Source organism: Oncorhynchus kisutch, linkage group LG26 (assembly GCF_002021735.2).
Source record: "Oncorhynchus kisutch isolate 150728-3 linkage group LG26, Okis_V2, whole genome shotgun sequence".
Classification (NCBI taxonomy): Eukaryota; Metazoa; Chordata; class Actinopteri; order Salmoniformes; family Salmonidae; genus Oncorhynchus; species Oncorhynchus kisutch.
Genome location: NC_034199.2, coordinates 27,590,862 through 27,603,622, shown reverse-complemented (window position 1 = coordinate 27,603,622; position 12,761 = coordinate 27,590,862). Strand labels below are relative to the sequence as shown.

Below are 12,761 nucleotides of genomic sequence, written 5' to 3'. Positions count from 1 at the left end.
CGGACACACTCGGACACGGACGGGCACAGACAGACACAGACAGACCGACACACGGACACGGACGGGCACAGACACATCCTTTTGTCTGGATTATGTTTTTATTTTGTTACTTTCGTTCGCTACAGTGTCCAGCGTCTGTCTGGCCAAGCCATCAGGAACACCAATAGGAGGAAAAACTACAATATTGATTATCCTGAAGAGGAATGTTGGCAGAGGGAGAGAGTGGGGAGAGAGGGTTGAAGAAAGAGAGAGGGATGAAGGTTTGGAGAGGGAGAGGAGACAGGGATAGAGGGGAGGTGGAGAAAGAGAGATGTATGGAGAGAGAGAGAGGGGGGGGTGGAGAGAGAGAGGAGGTGAGAAAGTGGAGAGAGAGAGAGAAATGGTGGAGAGAGAGAGAGAAATGGAGAGAGAGAGCGAGAGGGAACTGGGGAGTATCAGGATCTTTACTAAGCTCTTTTCAAGGCTGTCCTGCATTTCACTTCCAAGGCTGATCGTCAAGAAAATAGAACAGAGAATAAAACATAAGAGACTGATATCCAGTGAAGAAAGTCACCTGGACAGCTGGAGGAATATAAACCTATCCAGGGGCCAAACGTTCACAACCATTTTAACAACTAACTGTGTTTTTATTTTGCTCGTACGTTGACAGAAGCAGTTATGTGTATCTGTCACATACACATCACACAACGGAAAATATAAAAAAGGACACAATCACACAAAGAAAACAACACAAAACATAACAGTGGTATTGACAATGTGGGTCTTTGATGTGCGGTTTGCAAAAATGCATCGGAATCCTGAGATTCTTTTAGAGGCTGTAGCTGGCTCAGAGAGAAAGAGAGCGAGGAAAGAAAGAAATACAGAAATCTAAAGAAGAGACGATTTGCTCAGGAAGGGATGAGAGAGAGAAACAGGGTAAGTTTGGCTCTATCTCAGAGAGGGAGAAGTGAGCCAATGTACACACGCTAGCTCCAACCGCCGAGCGGCACCAACAGAGACACACAAAGAGAGACGGCGCAAAGCACCTCACTGAGAGATGGGGCTTAAAAGGGTCCAATGATAGAGTGCAGTCTATTCAGATAGAAATGCATTGTTCTTTCTGGTTTGGAATAGGGAATTGGATTTCACTCTATAATCATATTTCTATGTGAACGTTCTGTAACGGTGCCCCTGGCCCTCTCCAGCGACAGGACCAACCCAACCAATGGAAGCTCTCCTATGACGCACCACTGACCCCATCTGGCATGGGATTGGTGGAGAGAGATAGGAAGGGAGAGAGAGAGAGACGAGGAGAAAGCAAGTAACCCCCATTAAAGTAAGGTTTGATGAGTACCGTGAAGAAGAAGTTAATAAATCTTTACGGTAACTGTGTGCTAAGAAGAGTCTATAAAATAAATCATTTGGAGATTTACTGAGGAAGTCAAACATGAAGGTCATCCTGTAGGTGTGGGTATGTGGGCCAGGAACTGTGATGTAGTTGTCATGCAGGCATGTTGTCATGCAGATTATGTCTGCACTGAATAGATTTGGTGCTGTGAGTGGTGCTGTAAAAGTGACTCACTTATTTTTTCATCTGTGGCAAATACAGAGAACACAAACACACATACTGCACGTAGGTTTGCAGCCAGCTCTCACCAACAACTCTGATCCCAGCCATTAGAATAGAACCCAGACCAGTGTTCATATCAAATGACATTAAGGACTTGAGCTGATCTGCTAATGCAGTGAAATGTGTTCAGATTGAGCTGTGGAAGTGAATCCGGCTGGCGTGAGCCGTTCGGTCTGGTCAGATTCAGGAGAGGTTGTTTGAAGGTAGAGGAAGGATTAGAACACTTCAAAGCGGCGCTGATTCTAAGCTGTGTGTGTGTGTGTGTGTGTGTGTGTGTGTGTGTGTGTGTGTGTGTGTGTGTGTGTGTGTGTGTGTGTGTGTGTGTGTGTGTGTGTGTGTGTGTGTGTGTGTGTGTGTGTGTGTGTGTGTGTGTGTGTGTGCGTGTGTGTGTGGTTATGTGTGTGTGTGTGTGTGTGTGGTTATGTGTGTGTGTGAGAGTGTGTGAGTGTGTGAGTGTGTGTGTGTGTGTGTTTGTGTGTGTGTGTGTGTGTGGTTATGTGTGTGTGTGAGAGTGTGTGAGTGTGTGTGATTCTAAGCTGTGTGTGTGGTTATGTGTGTGTGTGAGAGTGTGTGAGTGTGTGTGATTCTAAGCTGTTTGGCGCAAAACCCTCTTTGTGGCAAAAGGATGGACGGCGCTCCAAAACGAACAGAGCTCGGAACTTAATGATTCACCGCGCACACAGGCACGCACACACACACACACACACACACACGCACACACACACACACACACACACACACACTCAAATGCATATTAGTTTGTAAGTAAACATGCTAATACATTCTCTCACACACACCGAATTACACACACACAAACTCCACAAACCCGTTGCAAGCCATTCCTGATCTCTGGGCTGTCTGTAGGCGGTGGTTAATACCACAGTGTATCAGCAGAGGGACAGGCTGGGGTGATGGAGCGGCCATGGTCAGCCTCTACCGGACAGCAGGGCGGCACCGGGAGCTGTAAATCACTGGAAAACCAGAGAGCTGCCATGATGGATGCATGTGGCACGCCCCGGATTGGGAGAATTCCCATCTGTCTCCGAGCAGGAGTGAGTGAGGGTGGACTTATAGAGCCCTGGTCAGACACAACGATGGGCCATCCACACGGACACACACGCGGTCAGGCCGAGTCGGGCAGAACCACGACAGACCAGTGGATTTATGCTTACAGAGCTGCATTGGCTGGATGAATAAACGGCTGGCTGTGTGGGAACCACAAAGCTACACTAAACAACCTTCTGATGTATCAAATTCTTTCTGAGAGAAATCACTTTCTATTGATTACTGTCACCATCACTCTCCTTAAACATAATGCATTATGGGAGCTGGTATGTATCCATACTTTTTGTCCTTGAATACACACCGTAGGGAAACATTGTAAAAAAGATATTGTTATTATTTTTTAAATATTGTTATTATTTAAAAGATATTGGTATTATTTAGGTGTCTTATTGTTTGATAATTAAATACGGAAAGTTCCAAATATAAAATAAAAAGTAAACACCATAATGTACATTTTTAGAACCACAATAAAAAACAATGTTAAAAGGGTAAAACATGTGAGCTTAAAAGTGTTCTCAATAAAATGTCATTTATTCATACAAATCAAAAATGAAAAGGAACTAGAAAATGAGCAACAAAAATGTATTAGCAAACATATTAGCAAAAGTATTAGCAAAAGTATTAGCAAAAGTATTAGCAAAAGTATTAGCAAGTGGGTACACTGATGTTCATTAGTGATCTATGATCTATTTCTTTTACATCTTAAAGTCAAGAATAATAATTTTAATCATAATCATTCAGAATTTTGTAATTAACATTTGAATGACAATAATAGTTTCTTATCTTACATTTCTTATTTTTGTCTAGTTCTTGCCATATCCCTTATGGCACCCTTGTTCCACAACATCCAGTTTAACATAAACATGCAATCCAATATTATCAAACATTCTGGAGGAGGTTCTTTGTGTAACAGATGATGAAGTGAGGTATGTCCTGACTCACTGGCGTGTGCTGATGACTTGGCAGGGAGTCATTTCAGCATGTTGTGTTTATCCGAACAGTGTGTTTGCATGCCAAGCTCTTTCTTTCTACTCCCTGCCTCTCCCTGCCTCTCCTTGCCTCTCCCTGCCTCTCCCTGCCTCTCCCTGCCTCTCCCTGCCTCTCCCGGCTTTCCCCTGCTTTTCCGGGCACAATAACTAGAAAGTTCTTTGTGCCGCAAACTATCCTGTCCGGTGTAGAGAAACTCAGTAATTAGGCAAGAAGTGGATGAAAGAGAGAGAGAGAGCTGTCTGTGTGAGTGTTACAGTGAGGTTGGCAGCACTGTGTGAAGCTGGGCCAAGCCGGGCTGAGCCGAGCCGAGCTGAGCCGACGGGGAGGGCGTGGGGGTTCTAGAGAGGATGAGGTTCCTACAGCCAGACGGACAGAGCTAAATGCTGCCAACACAGGTCAAATGATGTTAAATACCATATAACTTTCTATCAGAAACCTTCTGAGTCTTCCCCCATAATGAATACATGATTGAACGATGAAACTGTCCACTGGCAGCAATCAATATACGTATCCCTTGCTTCATGGAAAAATAAGGCTTATATTGTGCGGACGAATGATAATCCTTCATGGAAAATGGGAAACTGTCCACATCCTCCCATAGTTCTGTCTCTATGGTCACTGAGGTTGAGCCAGGAAAGAAGCTGCTGACTGTCTGTCTACCAGACCAGAGCTGGTAGTAATAGCTGTCCAGTCTGATGTATGTGATGGTTAGTTGAGTTGTTGTGAGAAATATGGACTATATGGAATGCCATAGAAGTACAATCTATAGACCTATTCTGTTACAGTAGATAAAGTGATGTGGTGAGGGCCACAAATCCTATCCCCACAATGTTCTCTAACTGCAATATTGTCATAAAAGAGTTCAACATCATTTTATTGATTACTGGTATAATAGACATATTACAGTATTGATCTGAGCTGTACCATGCCGTGGGTTCCTAAGTCTGATGTCAATATCAGCGGGGCAGGCAATACTAATCTCCCTCTGAAAGGCTGTGCGCATCAGTAGTTTGATATGGTATGACTGCCCGGGTCAGGGGCCAATCAGGGGTCGTGAGGGGGTCAACCTTATAGTCCAATAAAAACAGCATGACCCACAGACCTGCCCGACCCATCTCCTGGAAACAAGCCCCGCCCCCCACAGCCTGCGGATTCCAATCTCCACCCCATTAGAGCCTGCTGTGTTCCATTCTCTCTCCATCAGGTTCATTCATGTCTTCCTCCCACTGTGTTGACGGGAATTCATTTCAACAATAGGAACAGGTTAATCATCCATTAACCATTGTTGACATGCAATCCAATATTTTTTTCTTCTAAATGACAGATTGTATGATTTCCACTTTAAATGGTCTTGAATGTCTGCTAGTCATTATACAAAATTCCACGAGGAAAAAGTCAAGTGATTTTTCCACCCCATATCATTTGAAGCAATGAAATTGCATTAATTGCAATTTGCGTTGTTTACCGTCAAAGCCTTGGCCCAACATGTTCAGTGTATGTTCAATTTATTCCCGCTGATTCATTTATTGGATTGTTAGTTTTCGGAAGACAACATTTTTAACAATGGAACAATATTTGACGACGTCGATGCAAAGACGTCAAAGATTCTAGGATTACAATATGGCTGGACAGAGCTAGTTTCTGCCTTTTCTCTTCAGAAACCACAGTATATTTTTCAGTATTGGGTTTAAACTAACATATAAAGATAAAGGATTTCAAAGACAACTGAGATAATATAAATTGCATAATAATCTATCATTAAACCATATTTAAAAGCCCAATACATAAAAGCAGCAATTAGCAAAAAAGAGTTATGCCACTGAGTCATATCCCACTGAGTCATATCCCACTGAGTCATATCCCACAGAGTCATATCCCACTGAGTCATATTTCACTGAGTCATATCCCACTGAGTCATATCCCACTGAGTCATATTTCACTGAGTCATATTTCACTGTCATATCCCACTGAGTCATATCCCACAGAGTCATATCCCACTGAGTCATATTTCACTGAGTCATATCCCACTGAGTCATATCCCACTGAGTCATATTTCACTGTGTCATATTTCACTGAGTCATATCCCACTGAGTCATATCCCACTGAGTCATATTTCACTGAGTCATATCCCACTGAGTCATATCCCACTGAGTCATATTTCACTGAGTCATATTTCACTGAGTCATATCCCACTGAGTCATATTTCACTGAGTCATATTTCACTGAGTCATATCCCACTGAGTCATATCCCACTGAGTCATATTTCACTGAGTCATATCCCACTGAGTCATATTTCACTGTGTCATATCCCACTGAGTCATATCCCACTGAGTCATATCCCACTGAGTCATATCCCACTGAGTCATATCCCACTGAGTCATATTTCACTGAGTCATATCCCACTGAGTCATATCCCACTGAGTCATATTTCACTGAGTCATATTTCACTGAGTCATATCCCACTGAGTCATATCCCACTGAGTCATATTTCACTGAGTCATATCCCACAGAGTCTTATCACACTGAATCGTATCACAAATATTGAAATATTTACATGTTTGTCTTTAAAGAGACAACACATTAAAGGGTACAACTATAATATAATTACGTCCCAAAAAATCATAAATTCATCCAAAGAAATATGCAGTCTATGATGAAAATAAAATAACCTATTACATCTGAATGTGTGTGTGTGCATGTTACTGTGTGTACACACGTGTGTATTAAGAAAATAACTGATGACTCAATGGCCTGTGAACTTAAAATGACCTAGATGAAGCCAAGCCCAATAGCCCCAGTTACAGAGAAGAGAACATTAAATAAAGGGTAATGTTAGGAGAATGTCTGGTGTGTTTAAAATCAATTCAAATATGTCATTATATTACAATAACATATGGGAATATATCAAATAATATCCAGTGAACTACAAAGGACTGGAAAAGAATGAAGAGTCACCGTAACCGTAACCCATTTCTGGATTACATTCTTAAATAGGGAAGTCACAGAGTAACAGAACCACGGAACAATCCATAACTACAGTATCATTCAATAAAACACTCTGTCCAGTCTTCCATGCTGCTCTGTTCAATCTATTAGAAGGGTCAACTAGTTTGTTAATTCTACAGTAACACAGCTATAACAACTGAGAGCAAACAGACAATGTGGGCTAATGCATGGCACAGCTATATAATGGCTATAAAATAATACTGGAAATTGCAGTTATTGTAAGGAAATATTGAACTAAGAAACAGATCTGAAACCAGATGGATTCCACTCTATTACTGGCCTGGGGGAGTAGGAGAGACAGGAGGAGTAGGGGAGACAGGAGGAGTAGGAGAGACAGGAGGAGTAGGAGAGTAAGGAAGAGTAGGGAAGACAGGAGGAGTAGGAGAGACAGGAGGAGTAGGAGAGACAGGAGGAGTAGGAGAGTAAGGAAGAGTAGGGAAGACAGGAGGAGTAGGAGAGACAGGAGGAGTAGGGGAGACAGGAGGAGTAGGAGAGACAGGAGGAGTAGGAGAGTAAGGAAGAGTAGGGAAGACAGGAGGAGTAGGAGAGACAGGAGGAGTAGAAGAGACAGGAGGAGTAGAGGAGACAGGAGGAGTAGGAGAGACATGAGGAGTAGGGGAGACAGGGGGAGTAGGAGAGACAAGAGGAGTAGGGGAGACAGGAGGAGTAGGGGAGACAGTGGGAGTAGGAGAGACAGGAGGAGTAGGAGAGACAGGAGGAGTAGGGGAGACAGTGGGAGTAGGAGAGACAGGAGGAGTAGGAGAGACAGGAGGAGTAGGAGAGACAGGAGGAGTAGGAGAGACAGGAGGAGTAGGGGAGACAGTGGGAGTAGGAGAGACAGGAGGAGTAGGAGAGACAGGAGGAGTAGGGGAGACATTGGGAGTAGGAGAGACAGGAGGAGTAGGAGAGACAGGAGGAGTAGGAGAGACAGGAGGAGTAGGGGAGACAGGAGGAGTAAGAGAGACTGGAGAGGCTGGACCTGACTGGGTCTGATCAGGCTTAGGGATTGGCCAACTACCTCTCTTAAATTGTCTCTTTTACTGTCACAAATATACTGTACAGCCCATCCCATCACATCTCCTCTCTCCCCTCTCCTCTCACCAGCCCCTACTCTCATGCCTGGCCTCCAGCCATGCTGTGATAGAATATAATCACTTTATTATTCCTGTGAGGGAATCTATTTTTTGGTGTGGTTAAAAAAGAGACAACCAAACATACACAGAGTAGACCTAGGCTATTCAGTCAACCAAGCTACTAAACATCCTTATTAGTGCTGCTAGTTCCAATCCTGAGCCGACAAGGTGAAAAATCTGTTGACGTGCATTTGAGGCACTTACAGCTAATTGCTCCAGGGTTGCCATGATAATGGCAGACCCTGGCTGTGACCGACTCTCTGAGGGTGTCTCAGGGAGAGCGGGATATGTAACAAAACGAATTTCCAATTCACACGTGTATTAATACACACTTGTACATGTGTGAAATAAGACAAATAGAATCACCCACCACTTAGGTTTCACAAAACATAACAAAGGACAGTAAGTCATACCCATGAATAGCATAGAGCAGGACACCGCCAGTAGATCAGCGATTATCAGTCTCCTATATGGAGTTCTGAGCAGTCTCGTAGTTGTAACCACGTCTCTCATCAGACTGGCCGGATAACAGTTGATCAAGGACATATGACCAGCAGCAGAGAAGAGCAGTGGCCTTCCTGTTGATGTGAGCATTGCCTCACTCTGTCCTCTACCCTGCCCCGATTATGGTCTAGAAATTGACGACAGCAGCCCCTCTCTCCGTCCCATTTGGCAGGTAAATGCATCTCTATAGATACAAGGGCAAAATATAATAGTATCCTGATATGCAGATGAAAAACGCTAGATAACTCCCCTAAAGTCCTCTAGTTGGCCACCTGTTGTTGATCAAGTAACTGAGTCTACCATTCCAACGCAACTCAAACATTTTTAACCGTGAAAAATGACAAACAATCCAAATGAAATAAACAGAGAACAGAAGATGGAGATAGAACCGACACCACCCATCACAGTGGCAGAAAAACTAAGAGATAGTTTGTGATGTGTTAGTAGAGTAATAGACAGGGTCCTGTTGACAGCAGCATATTGCAGGCCAGAGCCATCATTCCAGTCAGCCCTCTGCTGCCTTGTCACCTTCACAGCACTACATAAGAACATTCAAACCCTTAAGACTCCGCAGGAAACACACGCACACCCGCACACACACACACACCCGCACACCCGCACACCCGGGTTCTGCCCTCATGCGTGATCTTGTCTGATGAGCGGTTTGAGCTGTGAAGCATCAGCCCCCTGTAATCACTCAACTGCTTGAGATTATTTCTATTGAAAATTGCAATTTTTTCCCATGACCTTCTGAGTTGTACAGTGCCTTGCGAAAGTATTCGGCCCCCTTGAACTTTGCGACCTTTTGCCACATTTCAGGCTTCAAACATAAAGATATAAAACTGTATTTTTTTGTGAAGAATCAACAACAAGTGGGACACAATCATGAAGTGGAACGACATTTATTGGATATTTCAAACTTTTTTAACAAATCAAAAACTGAAAAATTGGGCGTGCAAAATTATTCATCCCCCTTAAGTTAATACTTTGTAGCGCCACCTTTTGCTGCGATTACAGCTGTATGTCGCTTGGGGTATGTCTCTATCAGTTTTGCACATCGAGAGACTGAATTTTTTTCCCATTCCTCCTTGCAAAACAGCTCGAGCTCAGTGAGGTTGGATGGAGAGCATTTGTGAACAGCAGTTTTCAGTTCTTTCCACAGATTCTCGATTGGATTCAGGTCTGGACTTTGACTTGGCCATTCTAACACCTGGATATGTTTATTTTTGAACCATTCCATTGTAGATTTTGCTTTATGTTTTGGATCATTGTCTTGTTGGAAGAAAAATCTCCGTCCCAGTCTCAGGTCTTTTGCAGACTCCATCAGGTTTTCTTCCAGAATGGTCCTGTATTTGGCTCCATCCATCTTCCCATCAATTTTAACCATCTTCCCTGTCCCTGCAGGATCCGGCATTAAACTTCTTCACAACAGTATCTCAGACCTGCCTGGTGTGTTCCTTGTTCTTCATGATGATCTCTGCGCTTTTAACGGACCTCTGAGACTATCACAGTGCAGGTGCATTTATACGGAGACTCGATTACACACAGGTGGATTGTATTTATCATCATTAGTCATTTAGGTCAACATAGGATCATTCAGAGATCCTCACTGAACTTCTGGAGAGAGTTTGCTGCACTGAAAGTAAAGGGGCTGAATAATTTAGCACGCCCAATTTTTCAGTTTTTGAACTGTTAAAAAGTTTGAAATATCCAATAAATGTTGTTCCACTTCATGATTGTGTCCCACTTGTTGTTGATTCTTCACAAAAAAATACAGTTTTATATCTTTATGTTTGAAGCCTGAAATGTGGCAAAAGGTCGCAAAGTTCAAGGGGGCCGAATACTTTCGCAAGGCACTGTATTTCTCTCTTCTAGTTGCATGATGGTTGTAAGTAGCTAGAATGCTCATTTCCACTGTTGTAGACTTATATAAGTCAGAAGTTTACATACACTTAGGTTGGAGTCATGTTTTTCAAGCACTCCACAAAATTCTTGCTTACAAACTATAGTTTTTGGTAGTCAGTGAGGACATCTACTGTGTGCATGATACAAGTAATTTTTCCAACAATTGTTTACAGACAGATTATTTCACTAAGAATTCACTGTCACTATTCCAATGGGTCAGAAGTTTACATACACTAAATTGACTGTGCCTTGAAACAGTTTGGAAAATTCCAGAAAATGATGGCTTTAGAAGCTTCTGATAGGCAAATTGACATCATTTGAGTCAATTGGAGGTGTACCTGTGGATGTATTTCAAGGCCTACCTTCAAACTCAGTGCCTCTTTGCTTGACATCCTGGGAAAATCAAAAGAAATCAGCCAAGACCTCAAAGGGGTCATCCTTGGGAGCAAGGATGACCATCAGAAAAGCCCTGACCTCAATCCTATATTCAATATGTGGGCAGAACTGAAAAAGCGTGTGCGAACAAGGAGGCCTACAAACCTGACTCAGTTACACCAGCTCTGTCAAGAGGAATGGGCCAAAATTCACCCAACTTATTGTGGGAAGCTTGTGGCTATTCAAAACGTTTGACCCAAGTTAAACAATTTAAAGGCAATGCTACCAAATACAAATTGAGTGTATGTAAACGTCTGACCCACTGGAAATGTGATGAAAGAAATAAAAGCTGGAAAAAATAATTCTCTCTTTTATTATTCTGACATTTCACATTCATAAAATGAAGTGGTGATCCTAACTGAGCTAAAACGGGATTTTTATTCGGATTAAATGTCAGGAATTGTGAAAAACTGAGTTTAAATGTATTTGGCTAAGGTGTATGTAAACTTCCTACTTCAGCTGTATCTTAACCCTATTAGGAAAATGATAGTCAATAAACAGTATAGATTTGCAGAGGGGGTTTTCATTTAAAAAAACTACTCAACCTATTGGATTATGAAATTTTCTTACTCACGCTTGTTGTTGAGAATAAGCTTCAGACAAACAGCATGAGTGCATCGATTGTAAACGTCATTGATGGTGTTGTGTGTAAATCTGAGTAATTGGACCTGCTCTCCAACTGAGCCCCAGAGATGGAGAATCTCCCCCTACCATTATATTACACAACCCTCAACACTGCTTCACTCAATCCAGCTTTGGTTTGTGTGTGTGTGTGTGTGTGTGTGTGTGTGTGTGTGTGTGTGTGTGTGTGTGTGTGTGTGTGTGTGTGTGTGTGTGTGTGTGTGTGTGTGTGTGTGTGTGTGTGTGGTGTGTGTGTGTGTGTGTGTGTGTGTGTGTGTGTGTGTGTGTGTCATAATTAGTCCAGAAGGGCTGTCTGTTAGTATGTGTGGTGCTAGCACCGGAAACTGTGTTTGCTGGCTGGGGAGAGAATGTTGACCTGTATTCTAACCCACACCCTAGGCTCCTTCTTCATTCCCTCTCCTCTTCTCTAAGCTCCTCTGACCCCCTCTACTCCTCTCTACCCCTCTGTAACCCTCTCTATATTGTCATTGTTGTTGTTGCTTTTAAACACTCTCCCAATCAGACTATCTGGTGTGAAATGCCTCTGTCCTGGTGTTCCTGAGAAGCCAGTGAGTGGGCGCGAGGAGTGAGAGGAAAGAGGGAATTTGGAGAGGAGACTGTAGGTTGACCTAAATTCACATGTTAGTAGAGAATGTAAATGACAGCAGATGAAGGGGAGACGAGAGTCTGAGGGAAGAATACAGAAGAGAGAGGGTTGATGAGACAGTTTGATTAACTCATCTGGTCTTTCTTACAGCATATGGAAATGACACAGATCGATTCAAAAGGATTTCCAAAAACTATGACATTTTCTAAAAATAAACTCAACAAATGTATCTCATTTGTATTTGATTATAGGACGAGGCCAGCAATAAAGCATAGAGAATACTCTCACACGCAGAGGAGAGGAATCACAACACTGCAGGAGGCTTTCATGAAAACAGTCAAACCAAAGTAGTAGTCCAACAACAAAAATGTGTGAAATTAGTATAAAATAGGTCATTTGGTACAATCTGAGTGCTGAGTGTTTACAATTCAGTTTGATATGACTAATTGTTTCATCTAAAAACTTTCCATGAAGAAGATGCTGCATTTAAAAAACATGTTTTTATCTTTATTGAACCTTTATTTTGACAGCAAGTCAATGCATTGAGGGATTTTCTATCATGTCTTGCTTCGGTCTGATCACACAAGGTGCTGCTCTCCCACAGAACGGGACCTCTCTAATGGCAACCCACAGGTGTAAAACTGCCGTATGTTACTACATGTTTACCAGAAGTACCTTTTGGCAGCAGGTAGCCTAGCAGTGAAAGCATTGGGCCAGTAACCAAAAGGTTGCTGGTTTGAATGACTTAGCCGACAAGGTTAATAAATCTGTTGATGTGCCCTTGAACAAAGCACTTAAGCCTAATTTTCTCCAGGGGCACCGTACTGCTATGGCTGAACCCTGTAAAACAACACATTTCACTGCACCTTACCGATGTATGTGACAA

General features: G+C 42.7%; 1 pseudogene; it reads left to right on the top strand.

Annotated features, from left to right (window-relative positions):
* Window positions 1-2,520: 2,520 nt before the first annotated feature.
* Window positions 2,521-6,209, top strand: LOC116357734 (adhesive plaque matrix protein-like; annotated as a pseudogene).
* Window positions 6,210-12,761: the final 6,552 nt, after the last annotated feature.